The 23,326-nt window shown below is 31.4% G+C and overlaps 1 protein-coding gene and 1 long non-coding RNA gene across 12 annotated transcripts in view; one reads left to right on the top strand and one right to left on the bottom strand.

Moving 5' to 3' along the window:
* LOC141454940 (uncharacterized) overlaps positions 1–23,326 on the bottom strand; it is a 300,919-nt gene that overhangs the window by 60,466 nt on the left and 217,127 nt on the right. For all 6 annotated transcript variants that reach the window (XR_012459057.1, XR_012459054.1, XR_012459053.1 and 3 more), the window contains one exon: positions 22,700–22,756. This is a non-coding gene — a long non-coding RNA (uncharacterized lncRNA). The remainder of the gene's footprint in view (positions 1–22,699; positions 22,757–23,326) is intronic.
* The window catches only part of LOC141454937 (uncharacterized), a 552,216-nt gene that overhangs the window by 460,111 nt on the left and 68,779 nt on the right, over positions 1–23,326 (top strand). The gene's annotated exons all lie outside the window — the stretch shown is intronic.

Below are 23,326 nucleotides of genomic sequence, written 5' to 3'. Positions count from 1 at the left end.
TATAGAACGGCCATAATTTTACAGAATTTCATGACCCAAAAATTTTTCAACCCTTTATATTTTCTACATTTATAGATCTGTGCACAATATAACTATAGTTTTTAATTGAGAAAAACAAAGTGTACAAGAGAACAAAATTTCATACGAATACGTGGTTCACGGTGGGAGATATAGAACGGCCATAATTTTATAGAATTTCATGACCCAAAAAATTTTCAACCCTTTTTATCTTCTACATTTATAGATCTGTGCACAAAATAACTATAGTTTATAATTAAGAAAAACAAAGTGTACAAGAAAACAGATTTTCATAAGAAAACGTGGTTTACTGTGGGAGATATAGAACGGCCATAATTTTACAGAATTTCATGACCCAAAAAATTTTCAACCCTTTTTATCTTCTACATTTATAGATCTGTGCACAAAATAACTATAGTTTATAATTGAGAAAAACAAAGTGTACAAGAGAACAGATTTTCATACGAATACGTGGTTTACAGTGGGAGATATAGAACGGCCATAATTTTACAGAATTTCATGACCCAAAAAATTTTTTACCCTTTATATCTTCTACATTTATAGATCTGTGCACAAAATAACTATAGTTTATAATTGAGAAAAACAAAGTGTATAGGAAAACAAAATTTCATAGGAATACGTGGTTCACTGTGGGAGATATAGAACGGCCATAATTTTACAGAATTTCATGACCCAAAAAATTTTCAACCCTTTATATCTTCTACATTTATAGATCTGTGCATAAAAAAACTATAGTTTATAATTGAGAAAAACAAAGTGTACAGGAAAACAAAATTTCATACGAATACGTGGTTCACTGTGGGAGATATAGAACGGCAATTATTTTACAGAATTTCATGACCCAAAAAATTTTCAACCCTTTATATCTTCTACATTTATAGATCTGTGCACAAAAAAACTATAGTTTATAATTGAGAAAAACAAAGTGTATAGGAAAACAAAATTTCATACGAATACGTGGTTGAGAGTGGGAGATATAGAACGGCCATAATTTTACAGAATTTCATGACCCAAAAAATTTTCAACCCTTTATATCATCTACATTTATAGATCTGTGCAGAAAATAACTATAGTTTATAATTGAGAAAAACAAAGTGTACAGGAAAACAAAATTTCATACGAGTACGTGGTTTACAGCTGGAGATATAGAACGGCAATAATTTTACAGAATTTCATGACCCAAAAAATTTTCAACCCTTTATATCTTCTACATTTATAGATCTGTGCACAAACTAACTATAGTTTATAATTGAGAAAAACAAAGTGTATAGGAAAACAAAATTTCATACGAATACGTGGTTCACTGTGGGAGATATAGAACGGCAATAATTTTACAGAATTTCATGGCCCAAAAAATTTTCAACCCTTTATATCTTCTACATTTATCGATCTGTACACAAACTAACTATAGTTTATAATTGAGAAAAACAAAGTGTATAGGAAAACAAAATTTCATACGAATACGTGGTTGAGAGTGGGAGATATAGAACGGCAATAATTTTACAGAATTTCATGACCCATAAAATTTTCAACCCTTTCTTTCTTCTACATTTATAGATCTGTACACAAACTAACTATAGTTTATAATTAAGAAAAACAAAGTGTATAGGAAAACAAAATTTCATACGAATACGTGGTTGAGAGTGGGAGATATAGAACGGCCATAATTTACAGAATTTCATGACCCAAAAAATTTTCAACCCTTTATATCTTGTACATTTATAGATCTGTGCACAAAATAACTATAGTTTATAATTGAGGAAAACAAAGTGTACAGGAAAACAAAATTTCATTCGAATACGTGGTTGAGAGTGGGAGATATAGAACGGCCATAATTTTACAGAATTTCATGACCCAACAAATTTTCAACCTTTTATATCTTCTACATTTATAGATCTGTGCACAAAATAACTATAGTTTATAATTGAGGAAAACACAGCGTATAAGAGAAAAAAATTCCGTATGAATACATGGTTCACAGTGGGAGATATAGAACGGCCATAATTTTACAGAATTTCATGACCCAAAAAATTTTCAACCCTTTATATCTTCTACATTTATAGATCTGTGCACAAAAAAACTACAGTTTATAATTGAGAAAAACAAAGTGTATAGGAAAACAAAATTTCATAGGAATACGTGGTTCACTGTGGGAGATATAGAACGGCAATAGTTTTACAGAATTTCATGACCCAAAAAATTTTCAACCCTTTTTATCTTCTACATTTATAGATCTGTGCACAAAATAACTATAGTTTATAATTGAGAAAAACAAAGTGTACAAGAGAACAGATTTTCATACGAATACGTGGTTTACAGTGGGAGATATAGAACGGCCATAATTTTACAGAATTTCATGACCCAAAAAATTTTCTACCCTTTATATCTTCTACATTTATAGATCTGTGCACAAAATAACTATAGTTTTTAATTGAGAAAAACAAAGTGTACAAGAGAACAAAATTTCATTCGAATACGTGGTTCACGGTGGGAGATATAGAACGGCCATAATTTTATAGAATTTCATGACCCAAAAAATTTGCAACCCTTTATATCTTGTACATTTATAGATCTGTGCACAAAATAACTATAGTTTATAATTGAGGAAAACAAAGTGTACAGGAAAACAAAATTTCATTCGAATACGTGGTTCACAGTGGGAGATATAGAGCGGCCATAATTTTACAGAATTTCATGACCCAAAAAATTTTCAACCCTTTTTATCTTCTACATTTATAGATCTGTGCACAAAATAACTATAGTTTATAATTGAGAAAAACAAAGTGTACAAGAGAACAGATTTTCATACGAATACGTGGTTTACAGTGGGAGATATAGAACGGCCATAATTTTACAGAATTTCATGACCCAAAAATTTTTCAACCCTTTATATCTTCTACATTTATAGATCTGTGCACAATATAACTATAGTTTTTAATTGAGAAAAACAAAGTGTACAAGAGAACAAAATTTCATACGAATACGTGGTTCACGGTGGGAGATATAGAACGGCCATAATTTTATAGAATTTCATGACCCAAAAAATTTTCAACCCTTTTTATCTTCTACATTTATAGATCTGTGCACAAAATAACTATAGTTTATAATTAAGAAAAACAAAGTGTACAAGAAAACAGATTTTCATAAGAAAACGTGGTTTACTGTGGGAGATATAGAACGGCCATAATTTTACAGAATTTCATGACCCAAAAAATTTTCAACTCTTTTTATCTTCTACATTTATAGATCTGTGCACAAAATAACTATAGTTTATAATTGAGAAAAACAAAGTGTACAAGAGAACAGATTTTCATACGAATACGTGGTTTACAGTGGGAGATATAGAACGGCCATAATTTTACAGAATTTCATGACCCAAAAAATTTTTTACCCTTTATATCTTCTACATTTATAGATCTGTGCACAAAATAACTATAGTTTATAATTGAGAAAAACAAAGTGTATAGGAAAACAAAATTTCATAGGAATACGTGGTTCACTGTGGGAGATATAGAACGGCAATAGTTTTACAGAATTTCATGACCCAAAAAATTTTCAACCCTTTTTATCTTCTACATTTATAGATCTGTGCACAAAATAACTATAGTTTATAATTGAGAAAAACAAAGTGTACAAGAGAACAGATTTTCATACGAATACGTGGTTTACAGTGGGAGATATAGAACGGCCATAATTTTACAGAATTTCATGACCCAAAAAATTTTCAACCCTTTATATCTTCTACATTTATAGATCTGTGCACAAAATAACTATAGTTTTTAATTGAGAAAAACAAAGTGTACAAGAGAACAAAATTTCATTCGAATACGTGGTTCACGGTGGGAAATATAGAACGGCCATAATTTTACAGAATTTGATGCCCCAAAAAATTTTCAACCCTTTATATCTTCTACATTTATAGATCTGTGCACAAAATAACTATAGTTTTTAATTGAGAAAAACAAAGTGTAAAAGAGAACAAAATTTCATACGAATACGTGGTTCACGGTGGGAGATATAGAACGGCCATAATTTTACAGAATTTCATGACCCAAAAAATTTTCAACCCTTTATATCATCTACATTTATAGATCTGTGCAGAAAATAACTATAGTTTATAATTGAGAAAAACAAAGTGTACAGGAAAACAAAATTTCATTCGAATACGTGGTTCACGGTGGGAGATATAGAACGACCATAATTTTACAGAATTTCATGACCCAAAAAAATTTTCAACACTTTATATCTTCTACATTTATAGATCTGTGCACAAAAAAACTATAGTTTATAATTGAGGAAAACAAAGTGTACAGGAAAACAAAATTTCAAAAGAATACGTGGTTCACTGTGGGAGATATAGAACGGCAATAATTTTACAGAATTTCATGACCCAAAAAATTTTCAACCCTTTATATCTTCTACATTTATAGATCTGCGCACAAAAAAACTATAGTTTATAATTGAGAAAAACAAAGTGTACAGGAAAACAAAATTTCATACGAATACGTGGTTCACTGTGGGAGATATAGAACGGCAATAATTTTACAGAATTTCATGACCCAAAAAATTTTCAACCCTTTTTATCTTCTACATTTATAGATCCGTGTAGAAAAAAACTATAGTTTATAATTGAGAAAAACAAAGTGTACAGGAAAACAAAATTTCATACGAATACGTGGTTTACAGCTGGAGATATAGAACGGCAATAATTTTACAGAATTTCATGACCCAAAAAATTTTCAACCCTTTATATCTTCTACATTTATAGATCTGTGCACAAACTAACTATAGTTTATAATTGAGAAAAACAAAGTGTACAGGAAAACAAAATTTCATAAGAATACGTGGTTCACTGTGGGAGATATAGAACGGCAATAATTTTACAGAATTTCATGACCCAAAAAATTTTCAACCCTTTATATCTTCTACATTTATAGATCTGTGCACAAAAAAACTATAGTTTATAATTGAGAAAAACAAAGTGTACAGGAAAACAAAATTTCATACGAATACGTGGTTCACTGTGGGAGATATAGAACGGCAATAATTTTACAGAATTTCATGACCCAAAAAATTTTCAACCCTTTTTATCTTCTACATTTATAGATCCGTGCAGAAAAAATTTATAGTTTATAATTGAGAAAAACAAAGTGTACAGGAAAACAAAATTTCATACGAATACGTGGTTCACTGTGGGAGATATAGAACGGCCATAATTTTACAGAATTTCATGACCCAAAAAATTTTCAACCTTTTATATCTTCTACATTTATAGATCTGTGCACAAAATAACTATAGTTTATAATTGAGGAAAACACAGCGTATAAGAGAAAAAAATTCCGTATGAATACGTGGTTCACAGTGGGAGATATAGAACGGCCATAATTTTACAGAATTTCATGACCCAAAAAATTTTCAACCCTTTATATCTTCTACATTTATAGATCTGTGCATAAAAAAACTATAGTTTATAATTGAGAAAAACAAAGTGTACAGGAAAACAAAATTTCATACGAATACGTGGTTCACTGTGGGAGATATAGAACGGCAATTATTTTACAGAATTTCATGACCCAAAAAATTTTCAACCCTTTATATCTTCTACATTTATAGATCTGTGCACAAAAAAACTATAGTTTATAATTGAGAAAAACAAAGTGTATAGGAAAACAAAATTTCATACGAATACGTGGTTGAGAGTGGGAGATATAGAACGGCCATAATTTTACAGAATTTCATGACCCAAAAAATTTTCAACCCTTTATATCATCTACATTTATAGATCTGTGCAGAAAATAACTATAGTTTATAATTGAGAAAAACAAAGTGTACAGGAAAACAAAATTTCATACGAATACGTGGTTTACAGCTGGAGATATAGAACGGCAATAATTTTACAGAATTTCATGACCCAAAAAATTTTCAACCCTTTATATCTTCTACATTTATAGATCTGTGCACAAACTAACTATAGTTTATAATTGAGAAAAACAAAGTGTACAAGAGAACAGATTTTCATACGAATACGTGGTTCACTGTGGGAGATATAGAACGGCAATAATTTTACAGAATTTCATGACCCAAAAAATTTTCAACCCTTTTTATCTTCTACATTTATAGATCCGTGCAGAAAAAATTTATAGTTTATAATTGAGAAAAACAAAGTGTACAGGAAAACAAAATTTCATACGAATACATGGTTCACTGTGGGAGATATAGAACGGCCATAATTTTACAGAATTTCATGACCAAAAAATTTTCAACCCTTTTTATCTTCTACATTTATAGATCTGTGCACAAAATAACTATAGTTTATAATTGAGAAAAACAACGTGTACAAGAGAACAGATTTTCATACGAATACGTGGTTTACAGTGGGAGATATAGAACGGCCATAATTTTACAGAATTTCATGACCCAAAAAATTTTCAACCCTTTATATCTTCTACATTTATAGATCTGTGCATAAAAAAACTATAGTTTATAATTGAGAAAAACAAAGTGTACAGGAAAACAAAATTTCATACGAATACGTGGTTCACTGTGGGAGATATAGAACGGCAATTATTTTACAGAATTTCATGACCCAAAAAATTTTCAACCCTTTATATCTTCTACATTTATAGATCTGTGCACAAAAAAACTATAGTTTATAATTGAGAAAAACAAAGTGTATAGGAAAACAAAATTTCATACGAATACGTGGTTGAGAGTGGGAGATATAGAACGGCCATAATTTTACAGAATTTCATGACCCAAAAAATTTTCAACCCTTTATATCATCTACATTTATAGATCTGTGCAGAAAATAACTATAGTTTATAATTGAGAAAAACAAAGTGTACAGGAAAACAAAATTTCATACGAATACGTGGTTTACAGCTGGAGATATAGAACGGCAATAATTTTACAGAATTTCATGACCCAAAAAATTTTCAACCCTTTATATCTTCTACATTTATAGATCTGTGCACAAACTAACTATAGTTTATAATTGAGAAAAACAAAGTGTACAAGAGAACAGATTTTCATACGAATACGTGGTTCACTGTGGGAGATATAGAACGGCAATAATTTTACAGAATTTCATGACCCAAAAAATTTTCAACCCTTTTTATCTTCTACATTTATAGATCCGTGCAGAAAAAATTTATAGTTTATAATTGAGAAAAACAAAGTGTACAGGAAAACAAAATTTCATACGAATACATGGTTCACTGTGGGAGATATAGAACGGCCATAATTTTACAGAATTTCATGACCCAAAAAATTTTCAACCCTTTTTATCTTCTACATTTATAGATCTGTGCACAAAATAACTATAGTTTATAATTGAGAAAAACAACGTGTACAAGAGAACAGATTTTCATACGAATACGTGGTTTACAGTGGGAGATATAGAACGGCCATAATTTTACAGAGTTTCATGACCCAAAAAATTTTTTACCCTTTATATCTGCTACATTTATAGATCTGTGCACAAAATAACTATAGTTTATAATTGAGAAAAACAAAGTGTATAGGAAAACAAAATTTCATAGGAATACGTGGTTCACTGTGGGAGATATAGAACGGCAATAGTTTTACAGAATTTCATGACCCAAAAAATTTTCAACCCTTTTTATCTTCTACATTTATAGATCTGTGCACAAAATAACTATAGTTTATAATTGAGAAAAACAAAGTGTATAGGAAAACAAAATTTCATACGAATACGTGGTTGAGAGTGGGAGATATAGAACGGCCATAATTTTACAGAATTTCATGACCCAAAAAATTTTCAACCCTTTATATCATCTACATTTATAGATCTGTGCAGAAAATAACTATAGTTTATAATTGAGAAAAACAAAGTGTACAGGAAAACAAAATTTCATACGAATACGTGGTTTACAGCTGGAGATATAGAACGGCAATAATTTTACAGAATTTCATGACCCAAAAAATTTTCAACCCTTTATATCTTCTACATTTATAGATCTGTGCACAAACTAACTATAGTTTATAATTGAGAAAAACAAAGTGTACAAGAGAACAGATTTTCATACGAATACGTGGTTCACTGTGGGAGATATAGAACGGCAATAATTTTACAGAATTTCATGACCCAAAAAATTTTCAACCCTTTTTATCTTCTACATTTATAGATCCGTGCAGAAAAAATTTATAGTTTATAATTGAGAAAAACAAAGTGTACAGGAAAACAAAATTTCATACGAATACATGGTTCACTGTGGGAGATATAGAACGGCCATAATTTTACAGAATTTCATGACCCAAAAAATTTTCAACCCTTTTTATCTTCTACATTTATAGATCTGTGCACAAAATAACTATAGTTTATAATTGAGAAAAACAACGTGTACAAGAGAACAGATTTTCATACGAATACGTGGTTTACAGTGGGAGATATAGAACGGCCATAATTTTACAGAATTTCATGACCCAAAAAATTTTTTACCCTTTATATCTTCTACATTTATAGATCTGTGCACAAAATAACTATAGTTTATAATTGAGAAAAACAAAGTGTATAGGAAAACAAAATTTCATAGGAATACGTGGTTCACTGTGGGAGATATAGAACGGCAATAGTTTTACAGAATTTCATGACCCAAAAAATTTTCAACCCTTTTTATCTTCTACATTTATAGATCTGTGCACAAAATAACTATAGTTTATAATTGAGAAAAACAAAGTGTACAAGAGAACAGATTTTCATACGAATACGTGGTTTACAGTGGGAGATATAGAACGGCCATAATTTTACAGAATTTCATGACCCAAAAAATTTTCAACCCTTTATATCTTCTACATTTATAGATCTGTGCACAATATAACTATAGTTTTTAATTTAGAAAAACAAAGTGTACAAGAGAACAAAATTTCATACGAATACGTGGTTCACGGTGGGAGATATAGAACGGCAATAGTTTTACAGAATTTCATGACCCAAAAAATTTTCAACCCTTTTTATCTTCTACATTTATAGATCTGTGCACAAAATAACTATAGTTTATAATTGAGAAAAACAAAGTGTACAAGAGAACAGATTTTCATACGAATACGTGGTTTACAGTGGGAGATATAGAACGGCCATAATTTTACAGAATTTCATGACCCAAAAAATTTTCTACCCTTTATATCTTCTACATTTATAGATCTGTGCACAAAATAACTATAGTTTTTAATTGAGAAAAACAAAGTGTACAAGAGAACAAAATTTCATTCGAATACGTGGTTCACGGTGGGAGATATAGAACGGCCATAATTTTATAGAATTTCATGACCCAAAAAATTTTCAACCCTTTTTATCTTCTACATTTATAGATCTGTGCACAAAATAACTATAGTTTATAATTGAGGAAAACAAAGTGTACAGGAAAACAAAATTTCATTCGAATACGTGGTTCACGGTGGGAGATATAGAACGGCCATAATTTTACAGAATTTCATGACCCAAAAAATTTTCAACACTTTATATCTTCTACATTTATAGATCTGTGCACAAAAAAACTATAGTTTATAATTGAGGAAAACAAAGTGTACAGGAAAACAAAATTTCATAAGAATACGTGGTTCACTGTTGGAGATATAGAACGGCAATAATTTTACAGAATTTCATGACCCAAAAAATTTTCAACCCTTTATATCTTCTACATTTATAGATCTGTGCACAAAAAAACTATAGTTTATAATTGAGAAAAACAAAGTGTACAGGAAAACAAAATTTCATACGAATACGTGGTTCACTGTGGGAGATATAGAACGGCCATAATTTTACAGAATTTCATGACCCAAAAAATTTTCAACCCTTTATATCTTCTACATTTATAGATCTGTGCACAAAATAACTATAGTTTATAATTGAGAAAAACTAAGTGTACAAGAGAACAAAATTTCATACGAATACGTGGTTCACAGTGGGAGATATAGAACGGCCATAATTTTACAGAATTTCATGACCCAAAAAATTTTCAACCCTTTATATCTTCTACATTTATAGATCTGTGCACAAAATAACTATAGTCTATAATTGAGGAAACACAGCGTATAAGAGAAAAAAATTCCGATGAATACGTGGTTCACAGTGGGAGATATAGAGCGGCCATAATTTTACAGAATTTCATGACCCAAAAAATTTTCAACCCTTTTTATCTTCTACATTTATAGATCTGTGCACAAAATAACTATAGTTTATAATTGAGAAAAACAAAGTGTACAAGAGAACAGATTTTCATACGAATACGTGGTTTACAGTGGGAGATATAGAACGGCCATAATTTTACAGAATTTCATGACCCAAAAAATTTTCAACCCTTTATATCTTCTACATTTATAGATCTGTGCACAATATAACTATAGTTTTTAATTGAGAAAAACAAAGTGTACAAGAGAACAAAATTTCATACGAATACGTGGTTCACTGTGGGAGATATAGAACGGCAATAATTTTACAGAATTTCATGACCCAAAAAATTTTCAACCCTTTTTATCTTCTACATTTATAGATCCGTGTAGAAAAAAACTATAGTTTATAATTGAGAAAAACAAAGTGTACAGGAAAACAAAATTTCATACGAATACGTGGTTTACAGCTGGAGATATAGAACGGCAATAATTTTACAGAATTTCATGACCCAAAAAATTTTCAACCCTTTATATCTTCTACATTTATAGATCTGTGCACAAACTAACTATAGTTTATAATTGAGAAAAACAAAGTGTACAGGAAAACAAAATTTCATAAGAATACGTGGTTCACTGTGGGAGATATAGAACGGCAATAATTTTACAGAATTTCATGACCCAAAAAATTTTCAACCCTTTATATCTTCTACATTTATAGATCTGTGCACAAAAAAACTATAGTTTATAATTGAGAAAAACAAAGTGTACAGGAAAACAAAATTTCATACGAATACGTGGTTCACTGTGGGAGATATAGAACGGCAATAATTTTACAGAATTTCATGACCCAAAAAATTTTCAACCCTTTTTATCTTCTACATTTATAGATCCGTGCAGAAAAAATTTATAGTTTATAATTGAGAAAAACAAAGTGTACAGGAAAACAAAATTTCATACGAATACGTGGTTCACTGTGGGAGATATAGAACGGCCATAATTTTACAGAATTTCATGACCCAAAAAATTTTCAACCTTTTATATCTTCTACATTTATAGATCTGTGCACAAAATAACTATAGTTTATAATTGAGGAAAACACAGCGTATAAGAGAAAAAAATTCCGTATGAATACGTGGTTCACAGTGGGAGATATAGAACGGCCATAATTTTACAGAATTTCATGACCCAAAAAATTTTCAACCCTTTATATCTTCTACATTTATAGATCTGTGCATAAAAAAACTATAGTTTATAATTGAGAAAAACAAAGTGTACAGGAAAACAAAATTTCATACGAATACGTGGTTCACTGTGGGAGATATAGAACGGCAATTATTTTACAGAATTTCATGACCCAAAAAATTTTCAACCCTTTATATCTTCTACATTTATAGATCTGTGCACAAAAAAACTATAGTTTATAATTGAGAAAAACAAAGTGTATAGGAAAACAAAATTTCATACGAATACGTGGTTGAGAGTGGGAGATATAGAACGGCCATAATTTTACAGAATTTCATGACCCAAAAAATTTTCAACCCTTTATATCATCTACATTTATAGATCTGTGCAGAAAATAACTATAGTTTATAATTGAGAAAAACAAAGTGTACAGGAAAACAAAATTTCATACGAATACGTGGTTTACAGCTGGAGATATAGAACGGCAATAATTTTACAGAATTTCATGACCCAAAAAATTTTCAACCCTTTATATCTTCTACATTTATAGATCTGTGCACAAACTAACTATAGTTTATAATTGAGAAAAACAAAGTGTACAAGAGAACAGATTTTCATACGAATACGTGGTTCACTGTGGGAGATATAGAACGGCAATAATTTTACAGAATTTCATGACCCAAAAAATTTTCAACCCTTTTTATCTTCTACATTTATAGATCCGTGCAGAAAAAATTTATAGTTTATAATTGAGAAAAACAAAGTGTACAGGAAAACAAAATTTCATACGAATACATGGTTCACTGTGGGAGATATAGAACGGCCATAATTTTACAGAATTTCATGACCCAAAAAATTTTCAACCCTTTTTATCTTCTACATTTATAGATCTGTGCACAAAATAACTATAGTTTATAATTGAGAAAAACAACGTGTACAAGAGAACAGATTTTCATACGAATACGTGGTTTACAGTGGGAGATATAGAACGGCCATAATTTTACAGAATTTCATGACCCAAAAAATTTTCAACCCTTTATATCTTCTACATTTATAGATCTGTGCATAAAAAAACTATAGTTTATAATTGAGAAAAACAAAGTGTACAGGAAAACAAAATTTCATACGAATACGTGGTTCACTGTGGGAGATATAGAACGGCAATTATTTTACAGAATTTCATGACCCAAAAAATTTTCAACCCTTTATATCTTCTACATTTATAGATCTGTGCACAAAAAAACTATAGTTTATAATTGAGAAAAACAAAGTGTATAGGAAAACAAAATTTCATACGAATACGTGGTTGAGAGTGGGAGATATAGAACGGCCATAATTTTACAGAATTTCATGACCCAAAAAATTTTCAACCCTTTATATCATCTACATTTATAGATCTGTGCAGAAAATAACTATAGTTTATAATTGAGAAAAACAAAGTGTACAGGAAAACAAAATTTCATACGAATACGTGGTTTACAGCTGGAGATATAGAACGGCAATAATTTTACAGAATTTCATGACCCAAAAAATTTTCAACCCTTTATATCTTCTACATTTATAGATCTGTGCACAAACTAACTATAGTTTATAATTGAGAAAAACAAAGTGTACAAGAGAACAGATTTTCATACGAATACGTGGTTCACTGTGGGAGATATAGAACGGCAATAATTTTACAGAATTTCATGACCCAAAAAATTTTCAACCCTTTTTATCTTCTACATTTATAGATCCGTGCAGAAAAAATTTATAGTTTATAATTGAGAAAAACAAAGTGTACAGGAAAACAAAATTTCATACGAATACATGGTTCACTGTGGGAGATATAGAACGGCCATAATTTTACAGAATTTCATGACCCAAAAAATTTTCAACCCTTTTTATCTTCTACATTTATAGATCTGTGCACAAAATAACTATAGTTTATAATTGAGAAAAACAACGTGTACAAGAGAACAGATTTTCATACGAATACGTGGTTTACAGTGGGAGATATAGAACGGCCATAATTTTACAGAGTTTCATGACCCAAAAAATTTTTTACCCTTTATATCTTCTACATTTATAGATCTGTGCACAAAATAACTATAGTTTATAATTGAGAAAAACAAAGTGTATAGGAAAACAAAATTTCATAGGAATACGTGGTTCACTGTGGGAGATATAGAACGGCAATAGTTTTACAGAATTTCATGACCCAAAAAATTTTCAACCCTTTTTATCTTCTACATTTATAGATCTGTGCACAAAATAACTATAGTTTATAATTGAGAAAAACAAAGTGTATAGGAAAACAAAATTTCATACGAATACGTGGTTGAGAGTGGGAGATATAGAACGGCCATAATTTTACAGAATTTCATGACCCAAAAAATTTTCAACCCTTTATATCATCTACATTTATAGATCTGTGCAGAAAATAACTATAGTTTATAATTGAGAAAAACAAAGTGTACAGGAAAACAAAATTTCATACGAATACGTGGTTTACAGCTGGAGATATAGAACGGCAATAATTTTACAGAATTTCATGACCCAAAAAATTTTCAACCCTTTATATCTTCTACATTTATAGATCTGTGCACAAACTAACTATAGTTTATAATTGAGAAAAACAAAGTGTACAAGAGAACAGATTTTCATACGAATACGTGGTTCACTGTGGGAGATATAGAACGGCAATAATTTTACAGAATTTCATGACCCAAAAAATTTTCAACCCTTTTTATCTTCTACATTTATAGATCCGTGCAGAAAAAATTTATAGTTTATAATTGAGAAAAACAAAGTGTACAGGAAAACAAAATTTCATACGAATACATGGTTCACTGTGGGAGATATAGAACGGCCATAATTTTACAGAATTTCATGACCCAAAAAATTTTCAACCCTTTTTATCTTCTACATTTATAGATCTGTGCACAAAATAACTATAGTTTATAATTGAGAAAAACAACGTGTACAAGAGAACAGATTTTCATACGAATACGTGGTTTACAGTGGGAGATATAGAACGGCCATAATTTTACAGAATTTCATGACCCAAAAAATTTTTTACCCTTTATATCTTCTACATTTATAGATCTGTGCACAAAATAACTATAGTTTATAATTGAGAAAAACAAAGTGTATAGGAAAACAAAATTTCATAGGAATACGTGGTTCACTGTGGGAGATATAGAACGGCAATAGTTTTACAGAATTTCATGACCCAAAAAATTTTCAACCCTTTTTATCTTCTACATTTATAGATCTGTGCACAAAATAACTATAGTTTATAATTGAGAAAAACAAAGTGTACAAGAGAACAGATTTTCATACGAATACGTGGTTTACAGTGGGAGATATAGAACGGCCATAATTTTACAGAATTTCATGACCCAAAAAATTTTCAACCCTTTATATCTTCTACATTTATAGATCTGTGCACAATATAACTATAGTTTTTAATTTAGAAAAACAAAGTGTACAAGAGAACAAAATTTCATACGAATACGTGGTTCACGGTGGGAGATATAGAACGGCAATAGTTTTACAGAATTTCATGACCCAAAAAATTTTCAACCCTTTTTATCTTCTACATTTATAGATCTGTGCACAAAATAACTATAGTTTATAATTGAGAAAAACAAAGTGTACAAGAGAACAGATTTTCATACGAATACGTGGTTTACAGTGGGAGATATAGAACGGCCATAATTTTACAGAATTTCATGACCCAAAAAATTTTCTACCCTTTATATCTTCTACATTTATAGATCTGTGCACAAAATAACTATAGTTTTTAATTGAGAAAAACAAAGTGTACAAGAGAACAAAATTTCATTCGAATACGTGGTTCACGGTGGGAGATATAGAACGGCCATAATTTTATAGAATTTCATGACCCAAAAAATTTTCAACCCTTTTTATCTTCTACATTTATAGATCTGTGCACAAAATAACTATAGTTTATAATTGAGGAAAACAAAGTGTACAGGAAAACAAAATTTCATTCGAATACGTGGTTCACGGTGGGAGATATAGAACGGCCATAATTTTACAGAATTTCATGACCCAAAAAATTTTCAACACTTTATATCTTCTACATTTATAGATCTGTGCACAAAAAAACTATAGTTTATAATTGAGGAAAACAAAGTGTACAGGAAAACAAAATTTCATAAGAATACGTGGTTCACTGTTGGAGATATAGAACGGCAATAATTTTACAGAATTTCATGACCCAAAAAATTTTCAACCCTTTATATCTTCTACATTTATAGATCTGTGCACAAAAAAACTATAGTTTATAATTGAGAAAAACAAAGTGTACAGGAAAACAAAATTTCATACGAATACGTGGTTCACTGTGGGAGATATAGAACGGCCATAATTTTACAGAATTTCATGACCCAAAAAATTTTCAACCCTTTATATCTTCTACATTTATAGATCTGTGCACAAAATAACTATAGTTTATAATTGAGAAAAACTAAGTGTACAAGAGAACAAAATTTCATACGAATACGTGGTTCACAGTGGGAGATATAGAACGGCCATAATTTTACAGAATTTCATGACCCAAAAAATTTTCAACCCTTTATATCTTCTACATTTATAGATCTGTGCACAAAATAACTATAGTCTATAATTGAGGAAACACAGCGTATAAGAGAAAAAAATTCCGATGAATACGTGGTTCACAGTGGGAGATATAGAGCGGCCATAATTTTACAGAATTTCATGACCCAAAAAATTTTCAACCCTTTTTATCTTCTACATTTATAGATCTGTGCACAAAATAACTATAGTTTATAATTGAGAAAAACAAAGTGTACAAGAGAACAGATTTTCATACGAATACGTGGTTTACAGTGGGAGATATAGAACGGCCATAATTTTACAGAATTTCATGACCCAAAAAATTTTCAACCCTTTATATCTTCTACATTTATAGATCTGTGCACAATATAACTATAGTTTTTAATTGAGAAAAACAAAGTGTACAAGAGAACAAAATTTCATACGAATACGTGGTTCACGGTGGGAGATATAGAACGGCCATAATTTTATAGAATTTCATGACCCAAAAATATTTCAACCCTTTATATCATCTACATTTATAGATCTGTGCACAAAATAACTATAGTTTATAATTGTGAAAAACAAAGTGTATAAGAGAACAAAATTTCATACGAATACGTGGTTTACAGTGGGAGATATAGAACGGCCATAATTTACAGAATTTCATGACCCAAAAAATTTTCAACCCTTTATATCTTCTACATTTATAGATCTGTGCACAAAATAACTATAGTTTATAATTGTGAAAAACAAAGTGTATAAGAGAACAAAATTTCATACGAATACGTGGTTTACAGTGGGAGATATAGAACGGCCATAATTTTACAGAATTTCATGACCCAAAAAATTTTCAACCCTTTATATCAGTGGTTCTTAACCTTTTCATAGACGAGGACCACAATTATATGTATATATTTTTCTCGCGGAACACTAACATTAAATAATTTGAAATTCGGTATTTAGCAAGAACTTAAAATTAAATTCAAATTAAAAAAAAAGGAACAATTTTTTGTTTTCGTATCTTTCCTAAGTTTCTAAATTTCAATACATTTAAAATTGAAATTTCGCGGAACACTTGGACATATCCGCGGAACACCGGTTACGAACCTCTGCCTTAGATGTTGACTCGTTTTAAATTAAATTTTAACAAATATTATATTTTATATATTCTTTTCCCAATTCAAACTCATTGACAGTAATTTCAATTGCTTATTTATTTAATAATTTATTATTTATATAAAAAAAAACCAGGTAGAGAGAAATAAATAAAAGTTGGCTATTTTTTTTTTTTTTTTTTTTTTTTTGCGCATCAACAGCTGAGGTCATTAGCGCCCGGAGCTTTTCCAGTGCACTGCCGGCCTCCGGACAGTGTTCTCTCGTTACAGACAACACTGTCCATCACCGGACAGTGAGCTGTAAGAAGCTCCTAGGAAGAGAAAATCTAAGGGTCAGCTGCTGGATTCGAACCCGGGACCTCCGCGTGGGAGTCCAGTATGCTAACCTCATAGCTAATCCCTTCCCTAAAAGTTGGCTATTATTTGAATAACAAATTAAATAAATAATAAATATTTAATATAAATACTGAATTTCCATTAAATAATATTATTCTATAAAGGTTTGGGAGGGGTAAAGATTTATTGAATATTTATTTGTCAATATAAATTGAAAGAGCGACAGTATAAACTGTTCTGAGAACTTTTATTATGTGAACTTTAACAAAATTCAATGTTAAACTGAATTGATTAAGTGAGCCAAACCTCTTTGAAAGCCGTACAGAAGTCCAGAGTGCTCACCAATGTTGGTGAGGGAACGTTAAAGAAGAAATACTAGATCGCGTCTGTAAAGGATGTTAACGTGCCTTAAATTAAATTAAAACGGCTAATTTGCATTAGTAAAAAAAGCCTAAATTGAAAAGAGAAAATAAAAATTAAAAACGTATTAAGTCGTATAATGTAGAATAATATGTGAAAGGCCCCACGTTAGCCGAGCGGTTATAGGCTAGACCCGCAAAGCAAAGATATATTGCGGTACTAGTCTATATTCCCAATGGTTAATATGAGAAATTTATAGTAAAGTATGTTAGGCGTTTATAGGCTTGACCCGCAAAGCTAAGAAGTATTGTTGGTTTAGTTGGTTAGATTCCCGGTCTGTACGCCTTAGATTTTATTTAATAGTTAATATGAGAAATTCATTGTTAAGTATGTTTACTAATCACTTCTGTCAACTAGGTAGTTGGACGTAAAGGCTGGCTGAAAAAAGTAGGCCTTATAAAGAAGATAAGAACTGTAGAATTGGACAATTCAGGAAAATAAACTCAAAGTACAGAAAAACAATGATGGGCATAATAGATAGAAATGTTGAGAGTCTAAAGAAGTAATTGATGTGGAAACGTTTATTCAAGAATGAAAAATAGAGTAGAAGTCCAGTTTACCTTGGGAAAGAGTTAAAAGGTTGATATGGAAGGCGACAAGTGAATTTAGGTTCACCACCCTCCAGGGAATGGTAAATGCGTAGCGTGAGATAGGCTGGAGTTTCTGCAATATAGTCAGCAAAGGAAAAGCGGATGAAGTAGACATATAGCTGGATATTAGTTAGTGCGGTAAGGGAAGGTAGGACAAAAGAGGAATGACGTTGATAGTGACCTCTCGTGGCCAAAGGAGGTGGGAGGGTGTTAAGGAGGGATGGAGACAGATCACGTGGTGTTGATAGAAACCCCTCCGTGTAGTTGTTGGCTCGGTCTTAAGGAGGTAAACTATAGATAGCAGCAGGACTCGTTAACATGTAAATCTTTAGCATCATTACTCAACACCCCTCTTAGCCACCCAACTCTGGTACTAGAAGTTTTCCACCCCTACCATCATCATCATCTTGAAAACCATTAAATAAATCTTTTCAACAAACATAATCCCATCTGTTTAAGTTGCAAAATTATTTAAGATACCTCTTTCTGTTTTTCTTTTCATCATTTTAGCTTTTACTTAGTAAATAATCTCCCGGCTCGCATAATTCCCTAGTTAAAGAGCTAATAATCTTTTCATCTAAGGTAGCATAGTTTTAATTTATTTCAATGATCATTTTGCTAACGCTAGTAAAAATATTCACTACGATTTAGGATATCCTTGTATCATTTAGTCTAGGTCATCATCGTCTCTTGAAGCTAAGAAGCAGCTGTGGATTTTGTAATCAATATCTTTTGGACAGAGCTATGGAGACTTGAAGGCCGTTGATAATGATCAATTTTTCATACTAACTCAGTTTGAATCCATCAAAGTAGATCGTCAAAAATGTATTTTCATTTATTGTACTGTATTTATTACATTTGACAGGGATGTTTCTGTATGGTTTGTACTAACTCATATTGTTGGCAGTACATTTCAATTTCCAGGGAAGTCCTAATTGATAGTATGAGTAGGGATTGTTTTGGGCCAAAGAGTAGGGATTCGGTTGTAAGGATTATATATTGTATACACAGAGAGACAGGAAGAGAAGTTGATCAAGTATAAGGTAGTATTTATGACCCAGATCTACTTGAATGTGGAAGTGATAAAGTGAGATATATTACATATACATATATATATATTCTCCCTCACCCCTCACAAAGCCATTAACCATCATGTTCACCCTCAGTTTAAAGCAGCATCATCAGGATTGAAGTCCAGCATCACATGGAGCACTTAAGAGGCTGGATTACCGCTACCAAGATAGATGGTTCCAGATCTCACGTGAATAACTGCATCTACTAATTCTATCCTTACTGTTACCTTTCTCCCCGATGTTAAAACATTTATGGAATCTAGTAAACAATTTATAATCCCTTTACATAGATCTTCAGATCGTACGAAGTTAGATTTAATTATGCTCTAGATACCTCAGGAAATTAATCAATCATCTTTATGTAGAAGCCGCAGTCAGAAAGAAAGAAAAACTGAGAGAACTACGAGACCCCCCCCCAAAAAAGCTAATTTTATATCTGAATAATGTTTCGATTATGAAATGTCTAACTAAATTTCCAGGTGGTAAGAAAATGGGTACACCGGAAGTGTGACTATAAAGTAAAGCTTTGTCTTCCTTTAACACTTCCTTCCCAGTTTTCATCTAAATGTTCAAAAAATATAGAGTCCATAAAAAGTGGGAGACCGAAAAGAGGACACAGCCAATGTACAAAGGAATCAGATGAGATTTAAGAGCCAGGGGTTGTTATCAGATGATGGAGGAAGAAATGTAGGCCCAGAGAATCCACTAGAGACCAGCTTTGTTTGGATTCGGGAGGGCTGAAAATGGGTAGAAGCAAAAAAACTGATTAATACTTCCTTTAAAGCTAAGCAAGTTTCACTGCTCCGATGAAAGCAATCACAAGTACATAAATATAAAGTATTAGATGGAAAAAATAAACAAAAAACAGTAACAGATAAAGCAGGAAAATTGATGAAAAATATTATCAAAAGTAAATAGAGGGGTGTAGGCTAGAAATTAATATTGTCCAGACGGAGAAGGGGGGATTGGTTTATGATGCAAGTTCTGTCCCCCACTTTACGGTGTGCCACTGGTTAAGGTGGGATTGAGAGAGGGCCTTGTTTATTAACATGGTATGCAGCTTCCCAGTTTTCTTTTTATTTGGTAGATCTCTTCCCCAATGGGTGATATTTCTCACATGCGTCCTTCTCCCCAAATGCCGAAGGAAAACAAAAACTGTTTTAGATTCAGGCCATGATCTCAGTTTTCAGTAAGGGTAACAGTTTAAAATATATACTCGTATATTATGTATATAGGCAAGGGGGAGTCGTATCTGAACACTTCACACTGTGGAGGCAGTGATGTTTGAGGTTTGGCAAAGAGTTCCTGGACAAAAATAAACAATCTGACTTAGAGGGGAGAATTGGGAAAGGATAAAGTTTAAAAAATAAATAAATGTTGTTTTCATTTACGTTAATCGAGAAGTTTTAAGCGTCCAGACTTAAAGAAAGGAACTTAAATTTAGATACTAATGAGTAAAGGTTAAACAATAAAAACCCAAGCGCATTCTCTTCACCTTAAACCGTAAAAATCCTACCCAATTTACCTCCCTCCCAGTAGTTACTCAAGTCCGTTATCTTGGACACCACCTTGAGGATTGACAAGGAACAGTTACGATGTCACCCTGCCTTTCGCCGAAAATAAAAGAGAATGTACCTTTTTCTTGAAGATACGATATCTATCGCAAAGCTATCAATGTAAATATGTAACAATAAGTAAGATCTGTGGGAATGTGTATTATCTAAGATTATTGGTATCTATGTGATACTCAATGTAAACTGTTAATATACAGGGTGATCCATTTAAAACGCACCAATCGCTAATAACTTTTTAAGAAAGCGGAATTTCGAAAAACCCACGAAGTAAACTGAATGTTTTTTTCGGTGTAGTTTTCAATTTTTTCACCCCCGATGCTTCATGTTCGTTTTTGGCGGAGTTACGGCTAAAAACCTGTTTGGGGTTTCATAAAGACCACTAGTTTTGACAATGATTATGAAAACTACATAAAAAATTGTGAAAAATGACGTTAATCCCGTTTTGATATCTCTAATATTAGTTGAGATATTTAAGATCAAAGTTACAATTTTATCTTTTCGTGAACAGTTTTCGATATTAATTTTCCACCAGAAATACACGTTTTGGGGAGGTCCTCTGACAGCAAAAAATGTTATTTGTGACGCAAAGTGAAATAATAATAATAATTGTAGATTTTAAAACATGTAGTGTAATGTAATGGTTTTGGGTGAATCAGGGATAAATTTGTTTTATCATCAAATAAAAGCAATCATCACATCATTTTAATGCAAGACATCTTGAACTATGATTTCGGACTTATGGACTTGGAACTATACGCGGATTGTGTCGAAACGCACAAACGTCAGTCGCATTCAATCCTTACAATCCAAAATCCTATCAACCATAGTCAGTGCTCTCCCTCTTTTACATCTCAAACCTCACCCATCCATACCGACCTGAAAATTCCCTTCGTTTCCTCTAAAGCCAAAAATTCAATTTCAAACTATCCTCCCATTCAAATCCACTTATCTCTCTAAGCCCTCTTAACCTCCGACACTTCCCACGAATCCTCCTAGACGTTTGAGGTACCGCTGACCACGCGACCACCTGAATGTTTGACCATAGGACATCCAGAGAGAGTCAGAATTCCCTCTAGTCAGTTGGCACCAAGCCAATGCACTTACTCTAGGAAGGGTGGTGTGCATTTCATCTTTTTTCATACTAATACTACAATTCCGGCATACTAGCGGTACAATTCTTAAATAAAGAAAAACAAAATTCATACATCACCTTCGGCGGGAGAGGAGTCAATATTTAAAAGAATGAAACTAAGGTCAAAAAGAAAAGCATTACCTATTTTTCAAATATATTATTTTATGCAAACTAAAGATGTTAACATTTTTTATTTTATTATTAATATTAATGTAATTATTATTATTACTAATATTATTATTATTATTAATTTTTCTCTTCATTTGATTATATGTACCGAGAAGTTTATGTATGCAAATATAACACTGCAGGGAAATGAAATTTCCCCGTGGCCAGAAGGTTTGATTAAAATTGGACCATTTCTCAAATAAAGAGTTAGTGATTTGTTTTTTCAAGTTCAAAAGAAGAAGATTGAATTTAACGCCAAAGTCTTTTTTTTAAGCTCACTCACTCCTAAATGGTACGCAAAGTATACTTGAACGTGAATAATAAAATGCCAGAAAATAATAAAATATAAATAAAACAAAAAAGCACTTACTTCATTTGGTCCAGTTATATACAGTTTTTTTCGTTCGCTTGTAAAACGGCGACATCTCTGAAAACAAACCAAAAAAAGCCTGTCATATATTTCTATCGAAGAACTTGACTTTATTGACTGGCTAGGAGTATTGAAATGGCTTATTCGCGCTGATAATCTTTAAAAACCAGTAAGGCATTGCCTTCCTCCCTGATTTACGGCAAAACCAGACTTAAGATTCCTGAATTTTGAGGTCCGCTTCTATGGAATTAAGAATTTTAAGTACTCGTAGATTCTGAAATGGGGAGCAGTAGTCTAAAGTTGCGGATTTTTTTCTCTTGCGAATTCCTTTTGAATCAGGCTAACCAAAGGCTATTTAGGTGTCGAGGAAGGAGGCGACTAACAAACATACTTTACTACAAATTTCTCATATTAACCATTGGGAATATAGACTAGTACCGCAATACATCTTAGCTTTGCGGGTCTAGTCTATAACCGACTAACATACTTTACTACAAATTTCTCATATTAACCACTAAATAAAATCTAAAGGCCTAGACTAGGGGAATCGAAACCACTAACCAACAATACATCTTAGCTTTGCGGGTCTAGCCTATAACCGCCTAACATACTTTACTACAAATTTCT

This window comes from Rhodnius prolixus, unplaced genomic scaffold, assembly GCF_049639745.1.
Source record: "Rhodnius prolixus isolate KJV_2025 unplaced genomic scaffold, Rpr scaffold_15, whole genome shotgun sequence".
Classification (NCBI taxonomy): Eukaryota; Metazoa; Arthropoda; class Insecta; order Hemiptera; family Reduviidae; genus Rhodnius; species Rhodnius prolixus.
The sequence above is the reverse complement of the archived record's forward strand: the minus strand, read 5'-3'. Positions and strand labels throughout refer to the sequence as shown.